At 46.5% G+C, this 18892-nt stretch overlaps 1 protein-coding gene across 8 annotated transcripts in view; it reads right to left on the reverse strand.

Moving 5' to 3' along the window:
• The window catches only part of PAK3 (p21 (RAC1) activated kinase 3), a 123465-nt gene extending 119326 nt beyond the window's left edge, over positions 1-4139 (reverse strand). For 4 of the 8 annotated variants that reach the window (XM_081222432.1, XM_081222426.1, XM_081222433.1 and 1 more), the window contains exons 1-3: positions 3528-3849; positions 2874-2939; positions 2646-2755 (exon numbers count right to left, since the gene is read on the reverse strand). The gene's annotated coding sequence lies outside the window, so the exon portion shown is untranslated. The other 4 variants (XM_081222428.1, XM_081222427.1, XM_081222429.1 and 1 more) reach the window with 4 other exon arrangements.
• Positions 4140-18892: the final 14753 nt, after the last annotated feature.

The following is an 18892-nucleotide window of genomic DNA, read 5'->3' on the forward strand; positions in this document are numbered from 1 at the left end:
GACTGGAGCCCTTCTCCACAGGAAGGAGCAGCTGCACAGGGGGTTAAGCTCTGACCTCGGAGCTGGGCCACGGGATGTATCCAGAGCTCTGCCAAAGGTGTCCCCGTTGAGGTCACTAGAGGGCGCGATTGTGCTGACTGTTAGGGGTAGTGTCTCTAGAAAGTACAGAATTCCGAAACGTCCCCCTGGCTCAGAGAGGGAGGGGCGTGAGGAAGACAGAAGGAAAAGGATACACACCCTAAGCCGGTCCTTTCCTTCACCCTCACCCCAAGCCCTTCTGTTTTGAGGCTGACTTAGGGAGTCAGGGCCACTAACGCATGTCCACCCCCCTCCAGGGTGTAAGATCTGTGTAAGACCCCCAGGGCGCTTTTCAGGGGCTTGGTTACAGGGGCAGATTCTCGACTTGTGCATCTCTTTTCCTCCCTGTTCCCATTCCCATGAAATAAAAGGCCACCCTGCTGAAAGAGAGGAAACGTGTGTAGTGGTTGTGGGTTTGTTTTGTACAGTTTTCCTCCAAATTAGAGGCACGCCAAAAAGTACGATTTAAAAGGGGTATATTCGGGGGGGCTCTCCTTTAGTGAACCTGTTTTTCATTACCAAGAATAAATGGACCCACTTCCTAAAATGTCACCACCATCTTAGAAACCACCTAGTCCAAACCTATCATTTGAAAGACAAGGAAATTGAGGCCCAGAGAGGGGCAGAAACACTCAGACCAGAACACTGGCTTCTGGACTCCCAGGGTTGGTTCCACCCCAGCTCCTGGTCCTCTGGTCCCTAAAAAAATCTTCCTTCTCCAAATCCAGGACCCTCCCACCTCAGGGCAAAACCCTGGCCTCCATCTCCACTGTGTGGGCTCCAACACCATCCTATTCCATCTCAGTGATCAGGCGCCCAGGCCTTTCCGTGATTTCCATTCCCCACCAGGAAACTGTTCATCTCTTTCCAGTCTTCAAGCTCCTCTTCCCTCATTTTGCTCCACGCCCGCAGACCCAGCTGTGGCCATGCCATCTTGCCCCTCCTCGCATCCCCCTGGGTGCAGCGCAGATTGCCCCAACCTGCAGATAATTGACCGACTGTGCAAATCAGACACGGATCCATCGCATTGATTAACGTTTCCAATTAAACTCCGGGTTAGGCTGTATTAGTGACTCCAGTAATCACCGGGGATGTAAATGCAAACGCCTTCCGAAGTCACGGAGCGCGGGAGGAAGCGACACATTCTGGGAGGAAATGGAAGCAGACTGCCAGACCCGAGGGTTCATCTGGTACCCCTAAATCAGATTTGAAATGTATGGCTGTCACTTGATCCGAGGCCCAGGTTTCACACCTGAAATGGAGGACTCTGGCCCTGGGCACACCGCGGCCTGCCCTTTCCCGCCCCCTGTCGGAGAAGCCGCGTAGTGCTGAGCTGGCAGCCGAGTTCACCCCAGGCCCTGCAGAGGGAACCGCCTAGCCTCTGGCCGGTGGCGAGGCTGGGGGAACAACAGGGCAGCTGAAGCTTAAGCTGCACCCTAGATGCCTCAGCAGCTTCACTTACCTTCTAGGGCAGTGGTTTTCGCGTCCCTGGTCTGCACAGGGTCCCAGAGCCCCTGGGAAGGAGGGCTTTCTTTTTGAACACAGGCAGAGATACCCCCATGCCTGAAGCAGGGGCCCCAGACCTGGACCTGGCCCACCCCAGGTAAAAGCAGTCAACCTACCTGTCTCGGCCAGATTCGAAGCTCCCCCAGTCCGTTCTGGGGCCCTGGCCCCCCACTCCCTTCTCCTTACCCAGGAGGAAGAGCCATTTGTAGAGGCTGCTGCTCATCAAGTTTCTTCTTCTTCCCTCGACCAAAGCTACTGGCTCCTGAAGGCTGGGTTTCACCGGTGGGAACGCTATTGATTCCCCAACTACGGAGCAATCGTCCCCCTAAGTCTGGACTGAGCCACAGGTGTCTCAGCCAGCAAAACTGCCCCCAGTTCACCAGGGAAATCAGGGCCTTTAGGCTCCTGGTAAGACGGTGGCTTTTTTCTTCTCTCTCTCTTTGGCTTTGCTCCTATCTACTCCCCTGACCTTACCTACCTACTCTATCTGATTTCTAGATCTGATTTTTTTTGGCCTTGGCTACCCACTTTGACTTCATAGTAGCTTAGTCTCTGACCTCATAATAACAGAGTCTCTGATGAGGGCAGCACCTCCCAATCCCCGAAGTTATTCCTCATTTCCGTCTCTTGTCACGTCTGTCTGCTCCCTTCCCCCAAAAGACCTCAGAGCAACCTGTGGGAATGGTCAGCTACTTGGACCGTCCTTAGGGTGTTGTGGCCCCATGCCTATATCTCTGTCACAGGCAAACCCCCTTTTTCTGTGAGGTCTCTCCTACAAGGTCCCCCCTGGCCTCGAGATTCGCAGCTGTTGGCTTTTACCCGCCCCCCCCCACCCCCCAGTCTCTGGCTATTTTGCCTCTTTCCTGGGGGAAAGAGGCTATGATATTTGTATCCAGAAACAGAGACTTACATGGCTCTCTCCAAAGCCCTGGCCTGTTAATTGCCCATTACCATATTAAGTCCCTTTGCCCAAAGGTGTCCCTGATTAAAGGCCTCAAGAACCAAACGACAGCCCTGCCCAATTATAATTTTGCAGATGGCCCAGTGAAAATCGCACTGACCTTTACACCTCAGTCATTCCAGAACAGGGCCACAGTGTTGTCACCGACAGGAATGGACTTCCTTCTGTTCCAACACCTCAGACAGCCATACAGTTGGCCTGGATTTGAGTCTGCAAAACCATGAGGGGAGCGAGACTAACATGGCTAAAGGCTTCCCTGCTGAAAACCATTTTTTTAAAATAGCACGGCAACCGCCCCCTTCATGCTTCCCAAAGCCAAGCCACTCACCCTTCTCTCCTTCGCTTCTACAGACCACAGCCCAGAACCCTCAAGTCCAGAGACTGGCACTGGATTCTGGAAGGTGGGACCAAAAGAACAAGTGGAGCCTCTGGCTCCCTCCCTGCGGGCACCGCCCTCCCACCGCTCCCTCACTCCACCCCTCCACCACCACCGAGGGAAGGAGAACCTGCCAGAGCAAGAAATCAAAAAGGTCCAATCCCTCTGAAAGTGTGGCAGGAACCTTGCCGGAGCCAGTTCACAAACTGAGGGCAAGGCCCCCTGCAAGCTGAGGGGGACAGGGAAGGGGGGCAGTGGACCTGATGACCCTGCTTCCCAAAGACAAAGGCCAACTGAGGGACCCCGGGTTTTCTAGGGACATCATTGCATCATTCTAGTCCTCACAGGAGAAGAAAAGAGTCCTCCTCTGGTTGCCCTCCCCCCGCCAAAAAGGGGGAGGGGGAATAGAGAAAAATAAAAGAAAGGGGGAAAGGCGCCCGTGTAAGAAAATCGTCACTTTTTCTGTTTGCTCGGGTTGGGCTGTTCCCCCTCCCCCGGACTTGCCGGGGCCGCGGCCACACCCCCTCGCCTTGGGGGGGAGTAGGGGGCTGCCGTCGCTGCTACAGTGGCTGGGGGAGGGAGGCGGGAAGATGGTATAAGACTTACAGCCTGACGTAGCTCCGGGGGCGGATTTAGCCTCCAGCGGCCCAGGCCCCAGTAAGCGAGTGTAGGGCTTGACCCACCGAAGGGGCCCTGGTCCTCCGGGAATGGTCCCGACACACCCACTTGTCCGCGTTCGCGAGCCGAGATCGTGTACACGGTGCGCCGGGTGTCAGGGCTCTGGGGGAGCCACGTAGGGGACTCGAGGCCGGGGCGCCGTGACAGCGGGAGGGGGGTCCGGGCAGGCAGAAAATCTGCCTGGCCGGCTAAAAGCAGAGCCCAGCCGCCACCCCCTTCCCCAGAGCGAGCCGGGTGCCACCCACCGCGGGATTTACCTGCCACTGGTCCAGCCACCCTGTCCAGACCTTGCCTCTCCCTCCGAGCGCTCGGGCTGGCTGGCGGGGCTGGGGCGCCACAGCCCCGCGGCCGCAGCCGCAGCCCCGGGCTCGGCCCGCTCCCCACCCCCCCGGCTCTCCTCCCGGCCCCGCACACTCGCTCCGGGCCGGGGAAAGCTGCAGCCCCCCGCGCGAGACCCCAAACGGTCCGCCGCCCACAGCTGCACGCCCGCGGTCGAGCCCTGCTCGGCAACAGCTCCCTCGCCCTGCTCCGCTATGACGTCACCTGGGCTCTGCACCGCGCGGAGGCCAATCAGAGCCGGAGCAGAAAACTAAAATCACCCTGAGTGGGCTACTGGGGACCAATCTTTTGTTTCCAGGCAGGAAGCGCCGGGAAGGAAAAAAAAAAAATGAAGGGGAGGGAACAGGGAGAGGAAAAGGAGATGGAAACTTCTACACTGTCAGGGTTGTCTAGACAGAGGTGTGGCCCTTGAGAAAGAGGCGCACCTGACAGTGGGAGGGGAGGGCGGTTATTGAGTATATCTTCCTCAACTGCCCCCACAGGAAGACTGGGATTTCAGATACATTTTCAGGGGAGGAAATCTGTCCAGCTACACAAGCACTTTTTACTGGGGGCAAATGGTTTGGATTTGGGACACCACCTGTCAGGCAAGAAGTTTACACCGATGGAGTCTCCAGAATCCACAGTAAACTGAGAGGCAGGTATGGCAATGGGGTTCAAAGAGATGGCAATCTAGATAGGAAAACCACCTTTCTGCACATGAAACACACATTTTAGAAACAGCATTATAGGGGCTTCCGGGGCTTCCCTGGTGGCGCAGTGATTAAGATTCCCCCTGCCAATGCAGGGGTCACTGGTTCGAGCCCTAGTCCAGGAAGATCCCACATGCTGCAGAGCAACTAAGCCCGTGCGCCACAACTACTGAGCCCACGTGCCACAACTACAGAAGCCCGTGTACCTAGAGCCGGTGCTCCACAACAAGGGAAGCCACCGCAATGAGAAGCCTGCACACTGCAACAAAGAGTAGCCTCTGCTCGCCGCAACCAGAGAAAGCCCACGCACAGCAACGAAGACCCAACGCAGCCAAAAAAAATAAATAAAAACAGCATTATACAAAAAGAGAATGATTAATCTACTTCAAATACAATATATATGTGTGTATACACACACACACACATATAGTTATATTAACAATTGTTAAGATGTGGCTGTTTCTGTCCATCCTTTCCCTAAAACCTCCCATGGCATCTCTTGTCTTTAAGAAAAAATTCAAAATTTTGCCCATGTTGAAAGCCTTCTAAAATCTAACCTCAAATGCCGTCTCTTGGGTTTCCCTGGTGGCACAGTGGTTGAGAGTCTGCCTGCTGATGCAAGGGACACGGGTTCGTGCCCCGGTCCGGGAAGATCCCACATGCTGCGGAGTGGCTGGGCCCGTGAGCCATGGCCGCTGAGCCTGCGTGTCCGGATCCTGTGCTCCGCAACGGGAGAGGCCACAACAGTGAGAGGCCCGCGTACCGCAAGAAAAAAAAAAATGTCGTCTCTTGCTACTCCAAAATCCATCCACCCTAGGATTTGGCTAGATTATGTAAATTAGCGAAAACCCCAGCAAGGAGACAGTAAGCTGTCATCAAAAATGACCAAAAATGCAAAATAGGGCTTCCCTGGTGGCGCAGTGGTTGAGAGTCTGCCTGCCGATGCAGGGGACACAGGTTCGTGCCCCAGTCTGGGAGGATCCCACATGCCGCGGAGCGGCTGGGCCCGTGAGCCATGGCCGCTGGGCCTGCGCGTCCGGAGCCTGTGCTCCACAACGGGAGAGGCCACAACAGTGAGAGGCCCACGTACCGCAAAAAAAAAAAAAAAAAAAAGCAAAATAATAAGTACATTCGAATTATAATGATGTAAAATATGCCTATACACACAAAAAACATCAGAGATGAACATAAAATTATAATAGTTGGGTTAAAGAAGTAGAATTATTGGTGATTTTCCCTCTTCACTTTCGAACTTCTTTTTATAAGGATAAATGCGTCCTCACATAGTTAAATGGTCAAGATGGGTCATGACCCTCCCCAGTGCACTTCTATCCAATTTTCTCAACACTGCATAACATCCAGCAATCATTTTGCTGTAATGTCAACAAAATAAGTTTCAAGACCAAGAGTGAACTAATACATCTGCCAGGGTCCTCTTAGGAAAAGTCACACAACAGGCCTCTAGATTCACCAGAGACAACATCTGGGGAAGTTGGAGATTGGGATTCCTCTTTGGACTAATTCATGTTAAATTCTGATGATATTGGGAATTGGGAAATAAATAATAATGACCCTTCAAGTCTACGACAAAGCAGGAAAGAGGGAGGCAAAGACTAAGTAAACCACATACTTTTAAGACTTTTTTAAGAATCACTTTGGGGCTTCCCTGGTGGCGGAGTGGCTGAGAGTCCGCCTGCCGATGCAGGGGACACGGGTTCGTGCCCCTGTCCGGGAGGATCCCACATGCTGTGGAGCGGCTGGACCCGTGAGCCATTGCCGCTGAGCCTGCGTGTCTGGAGCCTGTGCTCCGCAACGGGAGAGGCCACAAGAGTGAGAGGCCCGCGTACCGCAAGAAAAAAAGAAAGAATCATTTTGCATTTTACTTTTTATTTTCTTTAATTAAAAATATATTTATGTATACATGAGTATTACATGAATTTTGCAGAGCTGGGATTTGTGTCTAGATCTGAGTACAAAACCCATGCTCTTTCTAATATGATGTGTGGCATTACTGATTTTGTTAAAATACATATTTGCTTTAAAAAATATCTGAGTATACCAGCTTGATTTTTTTTTAATTAGGCATTTTAAAAAGGCTTTTTTTTTTGGTTTGGTTACTGTCTTCTAATGAAAAAACTCCCATCCCCCTCCTCCTCAAATCCTTGATTAATAGGTTTAAATCAGGATGGTTCTTCTTCCAATGATTTTACAGATATCTTTTAAATTAACTTCGGGGTTAAAAAAAGAGCAACGCATCACACTGATTTTTATTTTTACATCGTGGTAAACGTAATCTAAAAATCACTGATATAAATGAATGTCATTTACTTAGTGCTATATCTCTGATTTGTAAAATGCACTTCTTTGGGTTATTTTAAACAATAAGAACACTTAAAAAAAAAGAAATAGAAAGATATAACTGGATTTTCCTGGCTAATGATCTAACTTGAGTCTTCTAGGCTATTGATTTAAATTGTAATTAAAAGGTATTTGATTTCACTCTAATCCTCCCACATACCTCAGCTATACCTCAGAGCTATTTATGCAATCACCGCACATGGTTATTTAAACATTTCATGCGTGTATTTCTTCTCTCCCTGGTGATTATAGAAACTAGCACGGGGCCAAAATCCTATTAGGTGCTTGACAATTTAAAGCATATTGGTGTCATAGAAAGAGGACTGGACTTAGGAGCGGGGATCAACACAAAGACTTCAGTCTTCCTGTGAAAGGGTGATAACCTATTTCATTCTTGATACCATACAGCAGTCTTTACTGCTGCTGGGGTTTGTTCTCCAGGAATATAGGATAACTGCATGGGACCTTGCAGGGAAACTGAAATGTCTTAAAGATTTTATCTGTGTTCATCAACTCCCTTCCCCAAGCTCATTGATTTAAGGATACAACAACACTACCATAATAACCTCTTTTTTTTTTTTTTTTTTTTTTTTTGTGGTACGCGGGCCTCTCACTGTTGTGGCCTCTCCTGTTGCGGAGCACAGGCTCTGGACACGCAGGCTCAGCGGCCATGGCTCACGGGCCCAGCCGCTCCACGGCATGTGGGATCTTCCCGGACTGGGGCATGAACCCGCATCCCCTGCATTGGCAGGCAGACTCTCAACCACTGCGCCACCAGGGAAGCCCCATAATAACCTCTTGGCACGTGTATCCTGCTCCTTAGGTTACACACCAGTTTTGTTTCTCCCCATTTGATCCTCACAATAACCACGACAGTGTACTGTGGCAATTATTATGACCTGCATTTCATAGATGAGTGAATGGAGGTGTGGGGTTGAAAGTAGCCTGTTCAATGCCTCAGAAAGATGGTCCTAGAAATCAGGTCTCCCACTGTCAGTTCTGTTCTTTCTACCACCCTACATGGCAACTTCAGTTGTATTTCTCCTTTGGCTCCCACCAACCCAGTCAGCCCTTTCAGTCGCATGAGAAGTGAGATGGGGCTTGTAGCAACAGATGTAAACTAAAACGAATATCTTCAAACTGTTCCAGCCAAATCCCTGCTAAAGGGAACCCACCAGGCAAAAGCAGCCTGGATATTCTGGCTCCCTCTCCAACCCTGCCTCAAGTCCCAAAGCCAGAAATTATTCCCAGTAGTCGACTCTGGGTCTCTGTGGCTCTCAGTCTTCACAGCTTTTGCTGCAACAGCTGAACTTAAGACAAAAATCCTCCCTCCTGCCCTGAATACAAAAGAACCTGCCTTGGCAGCTAGCGCATAAGGCATTGGCTGGGCGCGCGGTGCCCACTCCTCTTTCATCTGGGCCTGCTCACTCTAACCTATTGTCATCACTGTAGTCAGGCCCTAATGGGTTCCTTCCCATCCCTCCCACCTTCTACTCCAATCATTAGGGGCTCCAGCTGTCCTGAAGGAGGCAACGTGGTGGGTATCCTGCAGGGCAAAGGTCTCATCCCACATCCCTTAAGGAAAACACCATCCTCATGGGTCTTCAGAGTTCTGGCCAGGGAATCGGGAGACCCAGACTGTAGTCTAGCCTCTGGCTAGGTAACCTTGGGCAAGTTTCGAATTTCCCTCAGCTTTAAATTTCTCCTTTGAGAAACCTGTCCTGCCTGTCTCCCTGGACTCTTGTATGGATGCAAATGGCTAATGGAATATGAGTGGTTTTAACAGATTTCAGAGCTACACACCTCCTTAATAGACTGGACGAATCCCCATTTACATATACTCCCTGTATGGTGGAACCTCGGGACTGGGTGGTGGCGGGGGGGCACTCCTCGCTATAATTAGCGCCGGTTAGAGACCTGCCCTGTAGAATCTACCAGTTTTCAGAAGCCCACAGCCTCTGCCCTCCTCCCCTCCACCAGAGAGTTAGCGAAGGAAAAGCAGAAGACAATTAAATGCAGGTGGCTGTGGATGAATTAATATGAGAATTAGGAAGTTCCTCTCCTCTGACTTGGTTTTAATTAGCCCCACTTCCATGGTCCTACATATCAAACCACATTATTTAATTGAGCTGATGCTCTGTTTTGCTCCTAAGTGGATCACATTATACATTCCTTCCCCACACACTCCGATCCAGGCACTGCCCGAACCTAAGTCAAACTGCAGAGTGAATTTGGAAAGTTGGTTTCATTGCTCTCTCCATTTTACTAGGGGAAAAGAGAGAGAATGAGAAAGTAGAGGACAAAATCTAGGGGACAAAGAACCAAGGAGAGAAACAGAAAACCAAATCTTAATTTTGTGTGTGTGTGGACCGGCTGGACTATGATGTCATGCTCTCTCAGCTCACCTGTGATTGGCTGCTCAGTTCAGCATCTGCTGAGAGCTAAAGGCTGATTATTTGCCAGAGATACAGACCTTTCAGGGAAGCTTTGAATCATTGCTGGTTGTCGTGACAACCTGGGCAGTGTCTGCTCCTGATAACCACATAATGAGGTTGTCAGGAACAGAAGTGCCCCCATCCCCACACCCAACCATCTGAAGTGGTGAGCAATAGAACATTTCTCTTAGGAGGCAAAGGGGAAAAAATCACCAGCAGGCGTGGTGGAGATCCCCTCAGGTCAGGTATGTCAGCCAAATCCTGGAGAAAATCTCCTTCTTGAGGAGCTCCTCACCTAGCATCTGCAGGTTCCCATCTAAACCCCATTGTATTCACTATAATTCAGAGACCCAAGGAACAGGTGGTGAAGGGGTGAGGCATCTCTGCAAGCATCCAGCGAAGCTGAACAGAGGGAAGTGAGAGTGGAATGCTAAATAGATTAGGGCAAGGCACATTACATCTCTTCAAAGGACACCATCATGGCATGGTCGAGGGCCAATAGAGGGCATATGTCAAAGATGGCAGGGCATGGCCATACCCAGTCACCAAAGCCAGATACAAAGGGAGCTTGAAGAGGATGGGTTGTGTGCTTTTCTTCCTGATGCTTTCATTTCCCTGGAGGTCAACACCTCACTCTACATTATCTTGGGGATCTGAAGGTTCTTGAGAGGGAATATCAACTGCACCTTTGTGACACATTATACATTCCTAGGGCAATTTTATTAGCACCTACTAAGGACAAAGCACACAGCTAGGTGCTACAGATGCTACACAGATGAACCAAACCCGGACCATTTCCTCAAGGAACCTGGGATCTAGCTGGGCAGAAAAAATACAGACCCAAGTAACTGTGATACAAGACAGGTGTAGTAAGTACAATACTACAAGGAAAATCCAAAGTCCTCGATTTCAGAGAGAAGAGAATCACATCCAGACTGTTACATTCCAGCTCCAACTCATCTTTCCAGGTTCTTCTCCCACCAGTCCTCCTTTATACCCCAAGCGTCAGCTCCATCAAACCAATATCTGTTTCCCTGATATGCCTTGACTTTCATACTTCTGTGCCTTTCCTCCTGCTCTTCCCTTTCCCTAGCATAGCTTTCTCTCTCCTTTCCCTACCTGGTGATATTTAACACATATTTCCAGACCCTACTCAAATGGCATCTCTGTTGATGCACAAACGGTTCTGATATTTATAACCCCACAGGGATCTGTAACTGGTAGACATGGATGTTGACTGACATCACTCTTGGGTACCATATTCAAATTCAGTGACATACAAGAGAACGTTGATATAACCAATTTTGGATTCTTTGGGGGGAAGAGAATAGATAAAGTCACACTACTTTTCAAAAAGCCTTATTAAGATGATCAACACAAACCTGTTCTGCTACACATCTTCTATAACTGTTTTAAATTTTGAAATAGGTTAAGGCTCACAAGAAGTTGCAGAAATAGTACAGAGAGTTCCCAGGTATCCTTCAATGAGTTTCCCCCAATATTTTGATACATTGTATTATTGTATTTTACATGGCCACAGTACATTGTCAGAACCCTGGAAATTGACATTGATATAGTACTACTAACTGAAATAAAAGCCTTTTTCAATATTCACCAGTTTTACATGCACTCTCCCATTAGATAATTTACCAACTCAGCTGAAAAGTAGCAAAACTATTAATTGTAGATCTGAGTGTCAACTTTTTTTTTTTTTTTTTTTTTTTTGCAGTACACAGGCCTCTCACTGTTGTGGCCTCTCCCGTTGTGGAGCACAGGCTCCAGACGCACAGGCTCAGTGGCCATGGCTCACGGGCCCAGCCACTCTGCGGCATGTGGGATCCTCCCGGACCGGGGCATGAACCCGTGTCCCCTGCATCGGCAGGCGGACTCTCAACCACTGCGCCACCAGGGAAGCCCTGAGTGTCAACTGTTTTTTCCCCCTCAGGCCCATCCCCTCTGAAAAAGGCCAAAATCTGAGAGTCAAAACTTGAATCAGCTTGGACTAAGAAAAAAGAGCCCTACCATTAATTAGGCTGGGAGGACAGACAAATAAAGTCCGCTGCAAAGGTAACAAAAAACACTGTTTCTCCCAAGGTTACACAGCAGTTGTAAAAGGCCATAATGACCTTTGTCTTCTTTGAGTGACTACTACTACTGATAATTTCTTGCCAGCGATGGCCTAGACCTGCTTTTCTATTCTCATGTATTACTGAGAATACCAATTACTAAGCCACCCTTGCTTCATGACAGTACCCAATTCCTACTCAACCCTCCTTCTCCTGATCCTCCTCCAAAGCTGCAACCAATCCAGAAGTCAGCCCTGCTTCCTTAGACCCTCCTCAGCATCCTTCAGTGGGAACCCAAACACTACAAAAGATGTTCCCTCCTCCCTCTTTTCAAGAGTGGCACCCTATGGTTCCTCTGGAATGCAGTTCCTCAATGCATCAGGTCAATACATTTGACTTTGTCCAACACACAGTCTTGTCTCTGGTAGCCTTTGGCTGATTAAGCTTTAACATAAATAATGTGATAACCAACCTATGGCTATCTGGAAGGCCCCATGAATTATCAGGAGTTAGCCACATTTCCTTGAATCTACCTAGAGTCACACACTATACCTAAAACTGAGATTTACTTAGTAGGTGCCTAACAAATTCTCACTGAGTGGACATGGGATTGTCATATATCAGATTCGTTGGAATGGTACTGGACCCAGGGGACAAAAGCTCAGAGAAACAGTATTGCATAGAAGTTCAACATGCAGACTCTGAAATTAATCTGCTGATATTCAAATTCCAGGTTCACTATTTAACAGCTTTGAGACCCTGGCAACTTATTGAGCCTTTCTGAACCTCAATTTTCTCATCTGTGAAATGGGGATCTAATAGCACCTCCTTCTTAGGGTAATTGGGAAGATTAAATATAGATTAAATGCATGTAAGGTGGGAAAGCTTTAGGGTAGTGGAACTTCTCGCCATCTCTCTCAGGGCCAGGAAGTAGAATTGGGGAATTTTCCCAAAGGGCAGGCAGGCATTTAAGTTTGATTCTCCCTCAGGCTTTACCCAGCTTTTTCCTGCAATCCCCACGCCAACTGCCAGATGGTTTGTTCGACTTGGAAAAAAAAAACACAGCCCTTTTCTTCCACGTGCAGAACAAAGTGATGAAGACTCTGAATATTAGGATAAAACTTCAGCTGTATTCATCTTTGTCTCCTCTTTTCCCCTTCCCAAATACAGCTCAGTCACACTTCAAATCAAGTGGTCTCAAGTGTGAATTTAAAAACAATATACACTACCAAACGTAAGGTAGATAGATAGTGGGAAGCAGCCGCAGAGCACAGGGAGATCAGCTCGGTGCTTTGTGACCGCCTGGAGGGGTGGGATGGGGAGGGTGGGAGGGAGGGAGATGCATGAGGGAAGGGATGTGGGAACAGATGTATATGTATGACTGATTCACTTTGTTATAAAGCAGAAACTAATAAAAAAAATAAAATTAAATTAAAAAAAGGACCTACTGTATAGCACAGGGAACTATATTCAATATCTTGTAATAACCTATAATAAAAAAGAATCTGAAAAAGAAAAAAAAAAAAAAACAAAGTTAAGGGAATTCCCTGGTGGTCCAGCTGTTAGGACTCCATGCTTCCACTGCAGGGGGCACGATCCCTGGTTGGGGAACTAAGATCCCACATGCCGTGACATGGCCAAAAAATAAATAAATAAATAAAATAAAGTTAGAATTGAAAAAAAAGTTACTACGTATATGCAGGATTGGCTGGTGGTCACAGACGTGGTTGATAGATGCAGATCTCCCTGTGCCGTTGTTCCATATAGGTATGCACCTATTGAGTCTCATAATCAATCCTTACTTTGTTAAATCCAGGAACTGGTTACGTTCAATGCTCTCCGGTGTTCACTTGACCAGGTCACTTGTTGGGGAAGGGACATCCGAAACAGCTTGCCCCTCCGCCCCTTTGAATCAACCAAGCTAATACATTCCCTACCCAGTAAATAATAAATATGAATTAACTGATGAACTTTAAAGGTCAGTTAAAAAGTGAAGTTTAAAATATGTTCATGTTGATTTTTTACAAGTGGTTCACCCCCTCCCCTCCTTATTCATTCCGGTGGCTAATATTGAAAATTTAATGAATTCTGACATGCCAGGCTCAAGTTTACTGCCAAAAAGGAAAGGGGGCGGGTTGCTAGGCAAATTAATACTATAAACATAGGAAAGTGACAGCCTGCTATGGGAGTATGCTAACACGCAGGTTTTAAGCACCACTTTGACTTCACTTTGCATTCAAATGACCAGTATGCTAATTACAGTCCTTATCTGTTTGTTCAAGGCCTTAAGAGTCTTGGAAGCTCAGAGCACAGACCCCAGCCAGCAGTTTGACTGCACGTTTGTGGAAATAATAACATGGCATTTCTTTAAACATATTTTCAAATTCAAGCTTCTTACAAATCGAGATTGGCTTTTCCCCCATTCGGGGAATTAGTGAGGCTTAACTGTGTTCACTATGGTGCCGGCCCACACAAACCCCTGCTAACAAAGGCTCTGACTCTTCCTTGAGCACTGCCTGTTGGGGCAGATTTCCATGGTAATTTGCTGGTTCTCTTTTGAAAGACGTGGGGCGCCTTTGGAAACGGGAGGAGGGTGTACTTTCTCACTAATCTTGGGATCGTCTTTGACCCTTTTTAATTTTCACCACCCATGTAAGGCGAGAAAGACTCTTAACCCGGCTTTTTGTAATTTAAAAAGCAAACTGCCCCCTCATTCTGTTCTTGAGAGGGAGGTAGACAGACAGAGCATCATTCTCCCTCTACTCTAGTTGAAATTATCAGACATTTATCAAAGCTACATTGGGAGTGGGGAGCTGAGGATTTATCACCCTTCCCCCAGGCTCTATTTGGGTTTGCCTGCTGGAGGGGGGTGATGGTGAAAGTTATCGTGTTCTAGTTATACCACACAGCCCTCAAATTCCTTAGATTTTTAGTAAACTCTAAATGATCTAGACTCCCCATAACAGCAGCCTCAAATAATAAATTTATTATTTTTTTTTACTATATTCCACTTTTTTAAAAAGTCTGTCCCACACACACAACACACACACATGTTGACATCTGAGTCATCTCTCTAGAGTTTAAGACAGTGATCCATGGACATGACAGGTCTGTCCTAAACAAAATTATGAACTAGTCTTAATATGTTTTTTCCCCTTCCTGCGTTCCATTCTTCCTTTCAGGGACTTCTCCCAGCCACCCAGAAGCCCATTTCCTTCTTGGGTCTGTGAAAAAGGAAGTCTGATTGACTTCTTCTCAGTACAGTCTTAGCCATTCCGTGTATTGCTTCGTTTAGGTATCTGCATTTAGGAATGAAGTGCACAGGTGAAAATGTAGAAGCCAGTGTAGGTTTGCGGGGAGTGGATGAGAAAGGCATGTTTTTGGTGAAGAAAAAGAGCCTGCTAAAGAGACCGTCCCACAGCCAAGTTTGGTTCCGATGCGGGCCAGGGTTCTCAGACATCAGAACTCCATGATTTCAAAGACAGACTTCTGCATTCATACACGTAAGCAAGACTTTTCATCAACTCCAAGAAACTTAAGACAAAAACAGGGCTTTTGGTCAGAGAGAAATTTAAAATGCCTCTCAGGGCTGATGACCCTCAGCTTTCTGGTTAATTTCAACCTGACCGTATTAGGAGTCTGGGCCAGTCCCTGCCTCAAGAACATCTGTCTTTACTGCTGTGCATCTTTATGCGTCCTGATATAGAAGGCTGGGGGTGATAGTGTGGCTGGGGAGCAATCTCATGGCTATTTTAGCAGAGGCTTGAGATAACCTGGATTAAAACAGACTGGCTAAATTGGAAAGCCATTTTCTGGTCTGGGGATTTTGATTGGCTACAATACACTGCTTTATTTTTAAATAACATCTTCATTTTTAAACACTCAAGTTCTCTTGTTTAAAAAATGACATTTAAAAATATTTCAGCACTTGAAGATAAGTTGGATGTTTTCTGCAACTTTTGGAAAATCTGCTTGTACTGAAAAACAAAAATAATAATCAAATACATTTTCCTCTAAGCAGATTCTCTCCCTGGTCCATTTTCGATGAACTCTGAACCCAAAGCTGTTTCTACACTGGCCCAGAGAAATGGACTAGGCCATTTACCCAAGAGGTCATTTGCAAGGCTCCTAGGGAAAGGGGTAATAGTTTTTCAAATAATCTACTGTGCCAAAACACACAAAAAAGGAAGGCACAGAAACAAAACAAAGGAATTCCCTGGCAGTCCAGTGGTTAGGACTCTGCGCTTTCACTGCCGAGGGCCTGGGTTCAATCCCTGGTTGGGGAACTAAGATCCCGCAAGGCACACAGCACAGCCAAAACAAAAACAAACAAACAAAAAATACAAAACAAAATAAAACCTCACACATTCCCCTGGAATAGTGACAGGATAGTTTCAAAGTTTCTGAATCAGAAAGGCAAATAAACTACAGAAAGGTTTAGAGGCTCAAGGACTCGACTACTGGGCTAGGTGTTCTGAAACTCCCCTGGGTGAGAACCATTCACAAGCTCCATTCCATAAGCTAGAGCTTATCCGTTACTCTGCTCAACTAGAAAATGATTGGGTGCCATCCATCCACATCACAGAAAGGGAGGCAGGTCCCAAGGAAGCATCCTAGAGGAGATGACGATATCTGATGCATAGCTTGAGCTGAGAATGGAGTATGAAAATCCCTAAGGACAGAAGACACAGAGGATAAGCAGCCCGTGTTTAAAAGCTGCCTCACAGTTGGAGCTAAACTATTTACAACCTGTGATTAGTTTTATTTCAATTCATTTCATTTCATTTAACAGTCACTACTTTTCTTCAGTAGCCCAGAGGAAGAGAAAATTAATTGAATCCAGTGAATCAGTAACCTCTTGAACACATTATTTTACATGCAATGGAGTGATGGGGCTCTGAGCTAGTTTCCCCAAAAGTCAAGTCAAACAGGCCCAGTTCCTGCCCTCTGGACGCTCACAAAGACAGATAATCCAGGAAGGAACAGAAATGTGTGTGCAAGAAATATTGGACAAACATTGTGCAGTATCAGTGGCCACCTGTGAATATTTCATGGACACTTCTGAATGGACCAGCCAGTCCTCTCCAGCACACTGTGGGGTTGGTGAATGTTATATCTCAAGATATGCAGATTAATTTTAAACACGAGATTAATCAGGATGGGTACATCTGCAATCAAAAAGATAAAAATGATTTTGAAATTGCCTTTTATTCATGTCATGGGCGAAAGAGATGACTGTCCAGAAATGAAATAAATAAGATCAATGCTTGATGGCAAGGCCATGTTCACTGCTATCTATCGAGTGCTTAGCACTCTGCCAGGTATCTAGAGGTATGCAGTATTGATGAATCAAGCGAAAGACACGCTGTATAAAGAAAAGAGTTGGTGCGTGCAGTGGGGAAAGCATGGCGCAATGGTGGGTACCGCTTGGGTGGAGAAGCCCTCCCTTGCTCACTGTCAAGAGCATGGCATTGCACCTTCCAGAATGAAAAAAATCGGAGGTGAAATTTTATGTGCAACAGTTGATCAAAGAGGCCAAGAATTGGCTGTGACAAAAATACAGGAAGAAGGAAGGACATAAACAACAATATAACTCATCAGTTCAGATGTTAGAGGGTATTGAGAGTGGCAAAGGAAGGAGGGAAGGCACCACTTAAAACAGAGGTTAAAGAGAACAGAAAGGGTTCGTGCTAATAAATCAGGGGAAAGAGAAGAGACCAAAAACTAGCCCTGTAACGAGTGAGAGAGGTTATGGAATGAATAATGCTTCAAGCTTACAAGAGTGGCGCCTTTTGAAAAGTCAGCTTTCAGACAAATGAATAAACTAATTTAAGCAAGCAGCGAGTCATGAAGGCCTCATAAAAATAGACATCAACCAGAATGAGGTAAGGGACTACTTAGGAAATGTGAGCCAACTCAGTGAGCCAGCAGCTATGATATACGAAATCATAAGAAGGAAAAGACTGGTTATACTTTCTGTGCTGTATTCGGATTTAGGGGAAAGCAATGTCAAAAGCCACGACAAGAAAAACAAACAGGAAGACCTCATTCATTTGAGCCCATCCAATTTAGTTTTGTGATAATTCCAGACCTAGGGTGGAATAAAGCTATCTTTTGCATTTCCTACCAAAGAACTGTTTGCTAAGTAAATTACTAGTGTTCATGTCAGACAGGATTTAACCAGTTTGGGAAAAGATCATTTCTTTTGATTATTTCTGTGGCATTAATTTCTATATCCATGTCCTAATCATCACCGTGTCTCATTCATTCAATGAGCAATCTTTTTTTTATTACCACCTATTATGTGTCAGGAAGCACTAGATATAGATAGAACTATATCTGTATTCCTGCCCTCAAGAACCTCATACTCAGGGATCAGAGATGGAGGAGGGGGATTAGAGGGAAAAAGCATCCATTTAAAAATAACTATTCAAATTCTTTTCCCATTTAGGCTGTTACAGAATATTGAGCGGAGTTCCCTGTGCTCTACAGTAGGTCCTTGTTGGTTATCCATTTTAAATATAGCCGTGTGTACAAGAATTTGAAAAAGAATAGTTACATGTATATGTATAACTGAATCACTTTGCTGTACACCTGAGACTATCACAACACTGTTAAGCAACTATACTCCAATATAAAATAAAAAGTTTAAAAAAATCATTATTGAATGTCTACTGTATGTCATGAGAAATGCTGTATATTTGACCTATGTAACCTGCATTTCCCCATGTACACGGGTACAAATGAATTTACCGTAATAGTAATAACGCAAGTAAAACTTGCTTCCTCTTGGCACAGTGGGGAACAACAGAGAATCTTTTCTTTTTTTCCCCAACCAATTACTATTGGCTTTCCCTCCCTCCAAACTAACATCCCACAGGCAAATGGAGCAGCTAAATCTCAGGAAGAACCTGCCAGAATCAGCCCCTGAACCTCCATCCTCATCCCACCCCGAAGGTCTTCTTAATAATTAGAAACTTTCCAAGAGCCTCTTGGTGTCTAGGTGAAGCTTAGCTGCCTAACATCCAGAACACTCCAGAAAACATTTTGAACCTTTATTAACTGTTAGGTCTCAAGTTTCCCCAAACCATTACCTGACCTTGATCACACATGAGATCACATACACTTTAATAACTCGCATGACACTGACTCGTGTCCCCCACTTGCTCAGTCCCCCTTACTGTTTCCCCAGTTATTTCTGAGAATCCTCAAGAACAATTCTTTTCTGTTATTCTTCTACTCCCTCTCTCCTCACAAATGTCAACTGCCAGCAAATTAATTGAACAAATGTTTCTTAGGTACATACTATGTGCCAGGCACTGGCCCAGTTGCTGGGAATCCAGTGGGGACCACTGACAGATAAGCATCCCTCTTCTTACGGAGCTCACATTTTTAATGAGAGA

This window comes from Mesoplodon bidens, assembly GCF_964165515.1.
Source record: "Mesoplodon bidens genome assembly, chromosome: X".
NCBI lineage: Eukaryota > Metazoa > Chordata > Mammalia > Artiodactyla > Ziphiidae > Mesoplodon > Mesoplodon bidens.